Source organism: Canis lupus, chromosome 2, assembly GCF_011100685.1.
Source record: "Canis lupus familiaris isolate Mischka breed German Shepherd chromosome 2, alternate assembly UU_Cfam_GSD_1.0, whole genome shotgun sequence".
NCBI classification, from domain to species: Eukaryota; Metazoa; Chordata; class Mammalia; order Carnivora; family Canidae; genus Canis; species Canis lupus.
The window spans coordinates 62,974,812-62,987,176 of record NC_049223.1 but is presented as its reverse complement, the minus strand read 5'-3'; the positions used below and the strand labels follow the sequence as shown (position 1 = coordinate 62,987,176).

General features: G+C 46.4%; 1 long non-coding RNA gene across 1 annotated transcript; it reads left to right on the top strand.

Annotated features, from left to right (window-relative positions):
* The first annotated feature begins 5,547 nt into the window (after positions 1-5,547).
* LOC111092859 lies at positions 5,548-12,113 on the top strand. The gene is made up of 3 exons (XR_005355044.1): positions 5,548-5,739; positions 9,774-9,955; positions 11,918-12,113. It is a non-coding gene; the product is annotated as an uncharacterized LOC111092859 (long non-coding RNA).
* The last annotated feature ends 252 nt before the right edge of the window (positions 12,114-12,365 follow it).

Here is a 12,365-nt window from a genome sequence, read left to right as displayed (position 1 = left end):
ATTTAAAGTGCACTACAGAGGTTTCTTAATGTAATAAATACATTGGAAAGGTAGTGTGTAATGGCCCAGAGCCTGAACTATAGCTCCATTTAGCTCCGACAGCCTTGTTTTTACTGCCCCTTTAGTGCCCCACTTTTAAAGTGACAGGAAACCAATTTCTGATTGCAAATCAATGGGTGAGGATATCACCTCTGGACAGTGAATTTAGCTGTAAATCCAAGGAGTCCCCCACGATGCTAGGAAATGGGGGGTCAGGGTCTGAAGGCGACCGCTTTATACAATGCAAGTGAAAATCCGTTTGCAAGTGCGGCGCTTTATAACTGTTTCTGGGGGGCATCTCACAGGTATCCCCAGCCTGTCATTCACCTCTCCCGAGCGGCCCAGGGGCCGGCACGGTGGGTTTGCCACAGGCACCAAACGGGGCAGTAAAATTTCCATTTTACTGTGGAAGCTGCAGACCTTCCCCAGGCTGATGAACAAGCAGGATCCCTCTCTCCCTGGACTTCCAGCGCCTTCCCACATCATGTTAACCAAAACTGTGCATGTTCCTGTCATGCAAGATACCTTTTGATGAGACCCCTTTTTTCTTTAAGCTTTTAAGATAATCTTAGAGAAATCATCAAGCTATAAAAAGAAATCAATAAAAACAGAAAAGGTTCCCATCACCCCGAAAAAAATCCATAACTTTTGCATTTTAATAGAGACGCTACAGGACCAGACCCTTCATTTTCTTTCTGATCTGTTCCTTTGATTTACTTCGTATCTCTCAGGCCTCTTGACTTTCTTGAGAAAGGGATTATTGAATTGTGTGTCTCCCTCAGATGCACTTGATCACTCAAGTATCTGTACTTAAGAATGTTAGAGTCTGTTCAGCTGTTGCCTCTTTGGAGCTCATCGGGGCTTGTCATCTTAATATTAATTGGGTTTTGTGCCGGAATCTCAAGTCCCACATTGAGTGGCTTTCAAGAGAGAAGATTATGCCCAAAGCCAGATACAAAGACAAACATATTTAGCACAACAATTATGATAATTACAGAAACATTCTGTCACGAAATAAGCAAATCTGATTAAGAGCCCTTCTACGTTATCAAATATTAATCTGATGTCTTCGGTCTAACCTGGTTCGAACCTAAGAGGCTTCTTATGGTTTTATGTATTAGCAGATTTGCGGAAGCCGAACATATATACAGCCTAATAGTACGAGACAGCAGAGCCGGAGTAGTAAAAGGATTTTTGCTGAATGTAATCCATTTAAATTTAAAATAGACACAGATAGGATCATAAACCTGAAATCGAAATTAAAACATACCCTACCAATGAGACATTTTGGGTAATTCCAACCACATGGGAATCCAGAAACATATTGGGGAAAAAGAATTATTAGGGCTCATTTCTGTTTTAAAAAAAATGAGTAATCATCACAATAAATGTACAGTCACTTGAAACTTTCCAGACTTTCTTGATACCCACATAAAGTGGCTGGTAATAGAAGCAGTAATATTCTTGCTAAACTCGAGAGTTAATTTTATTTGTAATTTTCAGCTGCTTTCAGTATAATTGCACAATTTCCTCAATTATTAAAGTTCATTCTGCATACTTAAGTTCATTAGCCATTGTCAAATGGGCAAATTACTTTGCAATTTTAATATTTGTTGGACAAAGCTGCATTAATAGATTCACTCTCCAAACACGGTTTCTCTGCTCACGCTACAGTATCCACAGATAATTGTAACCATCCAAATCAGAAGCCAGGGACTGGGTTATATATATATATACTTTTTCCCCCCTCTTTTTCTGAACATCTCTTAAAGGCTAGTGATTTTAACTATACAGGTGGGCGTTTTTTGTTTGTTTACTTTGGAGGGAGGGCAGCAGGGAGGGTGGCAGTACTGATGACAGTGTCGGAGTCTTGTGTAGTACATATGAAAAAGTACACTTGATGGTGAAGTTTCTCAGCATGTCTATGCAATCTGCATAGATATGGTACAGTCATATGCATGATGTGGCCTATAAAAACACACCATGGGTCTCTGAATAATCAATAAATCAGATTCTAGTCTATAGAAATTATTGAGTCATTATGCTGTGTATAGTTTGATCCTTGAGGTTATGCTATATCTGTGATACATGTATATATTTAAGATTTCCATAGATGGATTCTTTCCATGGTGTCATCAGAGAGGCATTCTCAGTAACTCCCTCCCCATCTCTCCCTTTCTCTCAAGTCTCTCTCTCTCTCTCCCTTGCCCCAACACACACACACACATCCCATGAGCTGCTGAGTGCATGCCTGTGTAGACTATCTTTAAATATACATGCATGCCCTTGGCACAAAAATGCCACTGTTTGTTTTGCCCCTTGCAGTTATGAAGCACCTTTGTCCCTCATTATTCCATTTGATTAATGAATACACACTTGCTTCCCCCTATAGATGCACAGTTGACCACACGGTCCCATGATGAAGATGGTCACTGAAATGTAATCGGTATTGCTGTATGAAAGCAGATGCACCCAGACCTTCTTGGTCTTGTGTGTTCTTGGTGTCCACGGTCTCTCTCCATAATGTCTGGGTGCAGATAGCTCCAGACCCTGAGGAAGGTTAACCCCCTGCCAGTAGGGTTTATCTCCCCAGTAATTAGGCTTGGATTTCTGCTTTATTAACTCAGATACAACAACGCCCTGCCCTCTGTCACCAGGGGACTAATAGAAGATAGTCGCTCTGATTTGGAAACCCTACAAATTAAATGACAAAGTGAGAGGAAGTGAAGTTAAGGCAAATCGAGTAGAGATAAGGCAGCCAGTCATTTCCACGCTGGTTTTTCAAACGTGAAGCCGGGGCCTTCTGCTTTTATATCTGCAGATGCAAAACTACCAACATAAATATGCCGAGTTTTCTTGATGGGTTTGTTAAACCCCAGTGATACGTGAATTCTGGAATGATGTGAGGAGTAATCGATTGTGTCTGTTTAAAACCATGGGAACTTTTTCTTCTCTGGAAGTTCCTTGCCTTCCTCAAGAAGGATTTTCTTTCTATTCAACGTGCTTGTGAATACAAGTGTTTATTTTCTCAGGGCCATTTCAACAGGTCTCTATCTTCATCACCTATAGGGCAGATTTGCTTTTACCTTTTAAAGCAAAACAATTCCTGTTCTGCCTTTCTAGGAAAAAAGCATCCACACACCTTATGGAAGATTAAAATTACCCAAGGAAACAAAACATTGAACGATGGGGGTGGGGGGTGGGGGGAGGGCCGTCCGGCAAAGCTCATTTCCATTCGTCTGCTGCAGGAGCTGTAACCATTTGTTTAGCAATATGATTTAACAAGAAGCATTAGCTCTGGGTATGGAGCTGCCGGGTTTTGAGAAGGCTGATGAGATGTGATTATCTCCATGCAGAAATATCAGGGTGGTTAAAAGATAATTTGAAATGAGGTTAAAAATGAAGCGACACTAAGCTTCTCTCACTCGTGTCAAAACAATCACATCTTTTCTTGTCTTTCCTTTTTTTTCCCTTTCACTTTGATGACATCCGCTCATATTGGAGGTGGAGACATTCTTCATAGCAAACTGTAATCCTTGACTAATTTTAAATTTAATGTGGCTCTGTTTGAAACACAGCTCTAAATCTGATCCAAAATCAGCTTCTGGATATTATGCATAGAATCCGCAATGTTTGTAATATTTGGTAAGCCTTAAAGATTGCTATTAGTCACAAAACTACAGTTTCATTTCACTCCGATAACAATATACACGGGATAAACAGCATATGTTGACATAATAAATGACATTTGGCTAGAAAAAAATGTCTTTGAACTTCAGCTTTAAAAATGAAAACAGGTGAAAAAAAAAAAAGAACCCCAGCATCCAATGTTAAAAGCCATATGTTGGTAAATGAATCTACTTTGTCATATTATTCGATCACCTTAAGTATAATCACTGTTTTGAATGATTAGGTTTCAAAGTCTGAGAGTCGCTCCTTACTTTAAAGGGATGCGTTTTAGGCCTGGATACATTCATTCATTGCCTAAGAAAAATAAATCCGCATAGCCACAGTTCTTGATTCACAGACAAAATAAAACGGTAGAAGGGTCAAGAAAGTCAAGCGTTATCTCTAAGTATATAGTAGGGGGAGTAACTGGGCCACTTGCTGAAAACTTTTTTAAAAGAGGAAAACCTGCCCTTTTGGTGTAAAAGATGCCAGGCAAGTCCTGCCAGTTTTAAAAGTTTAATCGACGGTGGGAAAGAGAAGCCCAGAGCCCCTCTGCGCAGGGCAGACAGCCGGGCGCTCGGCGGGGCTGCAGCGCAGGCCGCAGGGAGGACTAAGGCGCTGGGCACGCGAGGACACCTCCTCCGCCTTGCGGACCATCCCTGCGCTGGGGGCAGCTGCCCATCACCGGTCCCCCCGTGGTCCCCGGGGCCCCCACGCCCCCTCGCTCCCGCATCGCCTCCCCGCCTGCTCGGCTGCCCGTGTGGATTCTGATGCAGGGAGATGACCATCACTCATATTTGTCCTTGCCGGGCCCATCTAATCCCCACTGCTTTGACTCATGTCAGATCCATTATCCCAAACAAAGCTTCACATGTCTTGCTGGAGATGCACGCGGCCTTGCCTTGTTTACTTTGCCGAGATGGATTTTCTGGCAATGGTCAATACATCCTGAGCCCCAACTAAGGGGGCCGCTCGGCCTGGTGCAGCAAACGCGCGGGCAACTCATCCCGCCCCAATCCACTGCTGCTAACTTCGTGCCCAGGACCCAGGGCGCCAGAGCGGTGCCCTGGGGTCTCCAGCACATCCTCCCAAGTGCTGTGCACGGTGGCATAGTCGAGATTGTTGCAGCCGAGGGTCTTCAGCAGGGACACAGCGCACCCCCCTCCCTTCCACCCCCTGCAGCCAGCCGCTCCTTTTTCCACCCAAGCCTGGAGCTTCTTCCTGCCACTTCGGTGCTTTATTTTGTCGAGCCTGGTTAAAAGGAACCCCCTCCCTCTCTTGTTTATTTAGAAAGAAAGATCTCAGGCGCTCCGGTTACTTACATTCCCCCCCCCCCCCCCCCCCAGCATTTCTTTGTCTTCCAAACCATTCTAGCTCTTACTATGCAAGTTTTATGGGTGATTGTATCGGAAAATGCAGACTTTTCGCTAGCGGAGACCTGAGCAGGGAGGATGGATTGAAATGTGTGCTTGGAAACCCCAGATTTCACCTCCCCCCCCCCCCCAAAAAAAAAGCAATATATGGCATACGTTAACATCCAGAGCCTGAAAACACAGCCAGGAAGAGTCGCGCAGACGAAAGGAAATCACTACTTAATTCCACAAATATTTGTTTCGGTCCAGGAATGGCACTAGAAACTTTGAGCAGGCGGGCTCCCCGGCCCCTCCGGCCCCTCCCGGCGCCCGGCTCCCGGCTCCCGGCTCCCGGCTCCCGGCTCCCGGCTCCCGGCTCCCGGCTCCCGGCTCCCGGCTGCAGCGCGGAGCCCATAAGGTGCGGCGCAGCGCCACCTGCCGGCCGGGCCGCGGGCGGACGGGGCGGGGCGGAGCGGGGGCTCCCGAACCCAGCCGCCGGCCTCCGACCTGCGTCCCCGGGCCTTCCTCCCGCGGGGGGCGGGGGGTCCGGAGGGAGAACGCAGTGCGAGAGGAACAGTTTCCAAAGACCTATTCTTGAGCATGTAAGCGGAGCAAGATTAATACTTTTGGAACCGTCTCCGGTCGCCTTGCCAAGGGCGCAGGTTTTCCAGCCTTAAAGGTGAAGCTGAATTTTTTTTTTTTTTTTTTTTTTTTTTTTTGCATCCAAAGCTGTTTTTCCCCCCTTTCTTTCTGTCCGTAAAACAGGGTATCCTAACCATATTGTGTTCACACCCGGGCTCTGGCTCACGCGCACTTCTCTGCAAGAGGCGAGCCAGAATTTCAGGGGGTGGTGCTGGTTGCGCCTCTGGGTGGGTGTATGAGGGTGTGCGTGGGGGGTGCAGGGGTGCTTCTGGGACAGCGGGGCTCTGTTGGCCCATCCATTCCAGAAATCGGTGGAGGGACGGCTCCTCTCCAGGGCAGCATGCGAGGACTGTGGAAATGTAATCAGCACACTTGTGCATGTTTCCACACTGCCTTGAATGGGTTCCCAGACTCCAGGAAACTCATCTCTGATAAATTGCAAAAGACCCAGACTAAATGGACCGGAGAGGTGGTCATTATTCTTAAGGGAGGGACCTCACTGTAACACAGGATAAGGCGTTATCTGCGATTATTTTTTTAAGGCTGTGTTGGAAATCTTACTCTTTTCATCCCACCTCCAGCTACCAGGCCTTTGGCTAACTGCAATTTCTATCCTGACTTTCAGCATCTCCCGCCCTTTCCTGTCCCTTGCTCTGTCCCCGTGCCTGCACCCTTCCCCATACCAGGGACTTTATGCTGGGCACCATCTCCACTTCACCTGGGGAGAAAGAGGATGCCCAGAACCATTCCTGGCTTCTACTAAAAGATGTTTTGTTTAGTCCCCTGTTGGGGGCGAGGGGGCAGTGGGATTCCCTGGTTCTCCATGCATAGTGGCACCGTGGCATGGGGCAAGGATTAGTGCAATTGCCTCTGTGTCTTGAAAAGACTAGAGTTGATCTTTCCTCATCCAGAGTCGGGCACAAGGCTGTGTGGCCTGTGCATGAGACAGGTGGGGGGACAGCCACCTGGGCCTTTGAGAGATCTAGGTCTCAGGGACATTAGGAAAGCCTGCTGCTTTCTCAGGGGGCTGCCTTTCAAAATGAGAGTTTTGCAAAACGCTGTTCCTCTAGATGCTGTGAACTGTCGATTTGTGGAGTGGAAATCTCCTGGTATTTTCAGGGAACTCTCTCTCTGTCTCTCTCTCCCTCTCTCTCATTCTCCCCCTCCCATCCTTCTCTTCTCCGTCCCTCCCTTGGGATCACTCATACTCCCTTTTAGAAACAAATACAAGTCAGATACAGTCATTACAGAATTCAAATTTACGATCTCAAGGATTTTAGAGACTGGGGTTGCCAGACAAAATACAAAATACCCAGCTAAATTTGAATTACTGTAAAACAATGAATGGTTTAAGAATACTTTAAGTATGTCCCAAATATTTCTCGGGACATACTTCCACTAAAAAAATATTCATTGTTCATCGGATATTCAAATGTATCTGGACGTCTGTCTTTTTTGTTTTTGTTTTAACTAAATCTGGCAAGCTATGAGAGACGCTTTAGCGCAAGTCTTTGGACAGTAAAGTAAGATCAAAAGAAACAAAGCAGTGTGCCCGGTTACACAGCTGGTTAGAGGCAGAACCAGAGCCAGAAATTCAGTTTGGGTCCTCTTAATCGGCCACACTACCTTTTCTTCCCCCAGGATGGCCGATGGGGGGCATAGATGCCAAGTGAGCTCATGTAATAAAACCAGTCCCTTATTTCACAGTGACTGTGCATGCCTCAAAGGACCATAAAGTAAAATGCCACTCATTTTGAAATGCCACAGGTTTATAATTTGTGAAGTTTCCTGCCCATGTGAATCTTTACATAGCAAACCTTTAGTTGCTGGAGAGTCTAGAACTTTCTTTATCTGTGACCCCTGTTCATGATGACCTCAAGGACTTTGTCCTACCAAGTGACTGCAACACAAAAGCACCCACTTACATACAAGCAAATAGTATGCTAACTACGGTTGACCCTCAAATGACATGGGTTTGCAGTGCACAGGCCCACTTACATGAGGATTTTTTGCAGTACAGGACTGTAAATGTATTTTCCTTCCTTATGATTTTCTTGATAACATTTTCTTTTTTCTACTTTACTAAAGGACACAGTATATAATACACATAACTTACAAAATATGTTTTAATCAACTGTCTATGTTATCTATAAGGTTTACAGTTAAAACCAGGCTATTAGTAGTTAAGTTTTGGGGGAGCCAAAGTTATATGCAGATGTTCTATCATGCAGGGGGTAGGCACCCCACCCCCCACACTGTTCAAAGGTCAACTGGATTCCTCTCCCCTGCCCTGTAAAAACAATAGGTCTAAGATCATTATGGCAGGCAGAGTACTGTGTATCTGGATTAAAAGCCTAAACAGATCATCAAAATGTTCTAGTATTTATCATAGGTTTAAATTAGTTCTATATCTTGAGGCTGTGTTCCAGTTCATGGCAAAAAACAGTTATTGTGTATTGGAAAACCTCAGAGCAGCCATGGGAGGGGCTTTAGTTTGGGGGCTGGGTTGTGGAGAAGTTAGCTCATTTATTTAATGGAATATTACTCAGCCATCAAAAAAGAAATCTTGCTATTTGCCACAACGTGGATGGAACTAGAAGGTATTATGCTAAACAAAATAAGTCCATCAGAGAAAGATAATTATAATTTCACTCATATGTGGAATTAGGAAACAAAACAGAGGGGAAAATAAAACAAGACAAAATCAGAGAGGGAGATGAGCCATAAGAGACTCTTAACCATAGGACACACACTAAGGGTTCCTGGAGGGGAGGTCGGCGGGTGGATGGGGTACCTGGGTGACACGTTAAGAAGGGCACGTGATTGCATGAGCCCTGGGTGTTATATGCAACTGATGCATCACTGAACTCTACCTCTGAAACCAATACTACATTATATGTTAATTAGTTGCATTTTAATTAAATTCAATAAAAAAAAAAGAAGTTAGCTCAGCCATGCCCCAAGCTGCCTCTCAGCCCTGCTCCCCTTATTTTGGAACTAAGGGCTTAATTCTGTATAATCCCCCAGATCCATTGTGGCTCTGAAACGCTAGATTTCTAAACATCAGTGAGCCACTCGCTCTGTTGACATTGTTTTGTAAGGTCCAGTTGGCAAGTAGAAGCGGGACTGCTAGCTCACTCTTCTGGAAGTGCTCTGTGCCCAGCGGAGTGCTGGCAGCTGGCTGTGCACCCCCTCCCGGAGCAATCTGGCTACCAAACCGAATCACAAAAGCTCACACCGAGGAAGGAAAGGAGAAAAAGGTGTTAATGGAACCAGTTGTAATGCAAAGAAAGGTCAGCCTTAGCTGCGAGCCCTGAAATGAAACCATATAATTGCAAGTGCAGAAAGGGCTCCAGGTGAGACAGGGGCTGTCCCGTGTCCACACAGGGTCTTCCCAGCCAAGCCCGGGCCCCACCTGAGCAACTGCTCCCACGGGGGCTCCTCTTGGGCCACAGAAGCGAGAAGTAACGGTTGGAAGGATGCGGGCCTTTTACAATTAGATCCGAAGGCCCAGCCTAAGGAGGGATCTCCGTGGGCTCTGCTCACGCTCATCACGGTGGGCGAGGAGCGCCCGAAATGAGCACAGCCTAATGAAGAAGTGATCTGGGGACCCCTGGGTGGCTCAGTGGTTGAGCGTCTGCCTTCGGCTCTGGGCATGATCCTGGGGTCCCAGGATCGAGTCCTGCATCGGCTCCCCGCAGGTCACCTGCTTCTCCCTCTGCCTATGTCTCTGCCTCTCTCTGTGTTTCTCATGAATAAATAAATACATTGTTTTTTTTTTAAAGAAGAAGTGATGTAGCAAAAGATGGCAAACTCTTCTTATGTCCGGGAACCCTCATTTCACACTTGGAGCTCACATTTCTCTCACGTGTGTAAAATAAGAATAAATGAGGCCCAGGTGGAGAGAGAAGAGTGAGGTGTTCCCTCTCTCTCTCCCTTCCTTCCTCTTGGGCCTTTCTTTCTTTTTTCTTTTCTTTTCTTTTCTTTTCTTTCTTTTCTTTCTTTTCTTTCTTTTCTTTTCTTCTTTCTTTTCTTTTCTTTTTTTTTTAAACCTTCCAATTGCTGCTGCAGGAAGCCCGTTCAGCGAGGCTGAGGTGGGCCTGGAACCAGCCAGAGCTGAGCCTCTGGAGGGCCTCGAGCCGAGCCGCCGTCCACCTGTGACCTCGAGCCTTCCGTGCCTGCTGGGTCTGGTTCTGCACAGAGGAGTCCTGACTCCTGCTCACAGGAGTGACAGGGCTGTGACTCCCAGAGAGGTATGGGTAAATTCTTTTGAAAGTGTAAAACCCTCAAGTAGTTTGTCTATTTCTCCAATGGGGCCAATACAGGGGCCAGACTCGGAAATGCAGAAATGCTCCGTGGATTATTGCCACCGAGATGTTTTCCTCTGGATGAGCATCATCTTCAGAACGTCGCCGGGGCTTTCCCTCTCAAGCACGTGCTATGGTTTTGCGAACTTCTTTTTCTCGGATGGGGAATGTGCCCCTGGGACTCCATTAGCCAAGTCAAGATTTAACCAAGGACCCAGGTATGACCTGCTGGGAATAATGTTAAGTGTGTCACGAGGAAAGAATTTAGGATCCCTTGGAGAAGAAAGGAGTGACTTTGAGAACTTGCCCAGGCACGTAGGACCACATCGCCTTCCTAAAGATTAGACAACCCCCGAATTTGTCACTAGTAGTTTTTAGTACTCTTTGGGTACTCTGCCTCCAACCCTCCTGGAAAGGTACTGTTATCCCCATATTATGAATGAGTAAAGGCTGAGTCTGAGAGAGGCGTAGTAACTCGGATAACATCACCCCTACTATGTCGTGAAGACAGGACTAGAAACTAAGTTTCATTGACTCCCAAAGCCCACGTTTGCCATGACTTCTGATCATGAGAGACAGCTTTAATTGAGCACCTACTATGGGCTGGGCACCGTTATGAGCACTTTATACATATTATCTTGATAAACCCCCATAGCAACCTTGTGATGCACGGACTACTAAGCCCATTTTGTGGATGAGGAATGTGAAGGATGGAGATTAAGTGATGGGCTGGAGACTCAGCCACTGACCTGCATGCCCCTCTGGATCAGTGGAGGCTGTTGGCCTTCCTTCTGATCAAATCTATGGCAAAGCCTTGTGTGTATAAAATGCAAAAGACGAAATAAAATAGAACAGCCAACAACAACAGACAACAAAACTTTGCCGTCTTCCAACCCCCCAACTGGACGGTTGTTTGTAAATTCTTCACTTCCAGGCAGACGTTCTGTCCTCCTCTTCCTCCTGCATAAAAATAACACTTGGTAGAACCAGGGGTTACGTGGGTTCCCTTGCTTCCCATGGCCACAGGTAATGGAAAGTTGGTTCTCTGAATAATTGTACAATCTTCTCCATACCCGCACATGTGCACACACATACGCTTTCTCCTCTGCTCTAAAAATCCTGAATCCAATTTTTGGACCTTCCCTTGGATTTCTTAGTTCAACACGGCACTCCAGCTTGGGATGGAGATGCTCCAGGACCATCGGCTGCTGTGAGGTGGGGGTCTCGGCTCCAAGCCGCCAGCATTCACCCACAGGCCTGCCAGCCCCCTTACCGCCTGATAAGAGTACCACCCTAAGGAAGCCGGTGGTTTTATTTCCCTCAGTAAATCTATTCTGATTAATGTAAACACTGTATAATACTCCACCTGTAGGTACTGTAATTAAGGTGCATCTGAACCACAATCAGCTCAGTGACAGGCAGAGGGAAAATTATTGACCTCCCACGGATTTTTTAAGTCAGCACATTTACTACTGTGAAAATCACCAAGTCATTAGCAGAGGGGTTTTTAGAAAAATTTTAAATGAAGGAAGTCTACTCACATTACAGCTATTTGTCTGTTAACCGCCTTGTCCTCTCTTTCTGACTTACGATGGAATTCCCCTGCACCTCGTCGGAGCCTCCACGGCCTGGGGGGCACGGGTTCTGGAAGGAGGTGAAGTTTTCCATCCAGTCCAGAGGAGCAAATGGCTTCTCTGCAGGGGACTGATGACCAGCACAGAGGATCTTGGGATGCTGCCACCAAGCACCCTTCCCTTTGTTTGTAGAGCTATCGGGTGACAGCTAACATGCCTTGCTGGGCTTCCAGGTTGCCTGAGAGCTCACACTTTGACACAAAATTAATCTCCATGGACACCTACTCAAGAGATTGATAGTCATAGTTAAGGGGTTCTGCTCACTGTCTTCTAGATGCCAGGCTGTCAACGGAGGTCCTGGGAGGGACACAGGCCCCTTCTCTCTGCCCAGCCTGTCCAGCAACAGTGAGCTGGACACTCCGGCCAGACTCTCCCACCAGGGAACTGGAGGTGCTCCTTGTGATGAGTTTGAGGAGGAGAGGTGCACTCTCACATCCACTTCCAGTTATTACCCGGAATGCTTCCTGTCGCCGAAGGTAAGGACACCTGTTCCCTCGTTGGGCGGAAGGCAGGCAGGACAGTGGTGAAATGCAGGGACTTTTGGGTCACACCTAATGGCATTCTGCTTCTTGCTTCATCATTCTCTTACGGAGCCCCTTTGGGCCTCAGTTTCTGTATATGTAAAATGGGGCTAAGCACAGGACACATCACTGAGGATTGTGAAAATCATAAGGGATGATCCACGACATGGCTGTGCAGTGCATAGCACTTTGTAAATCAGG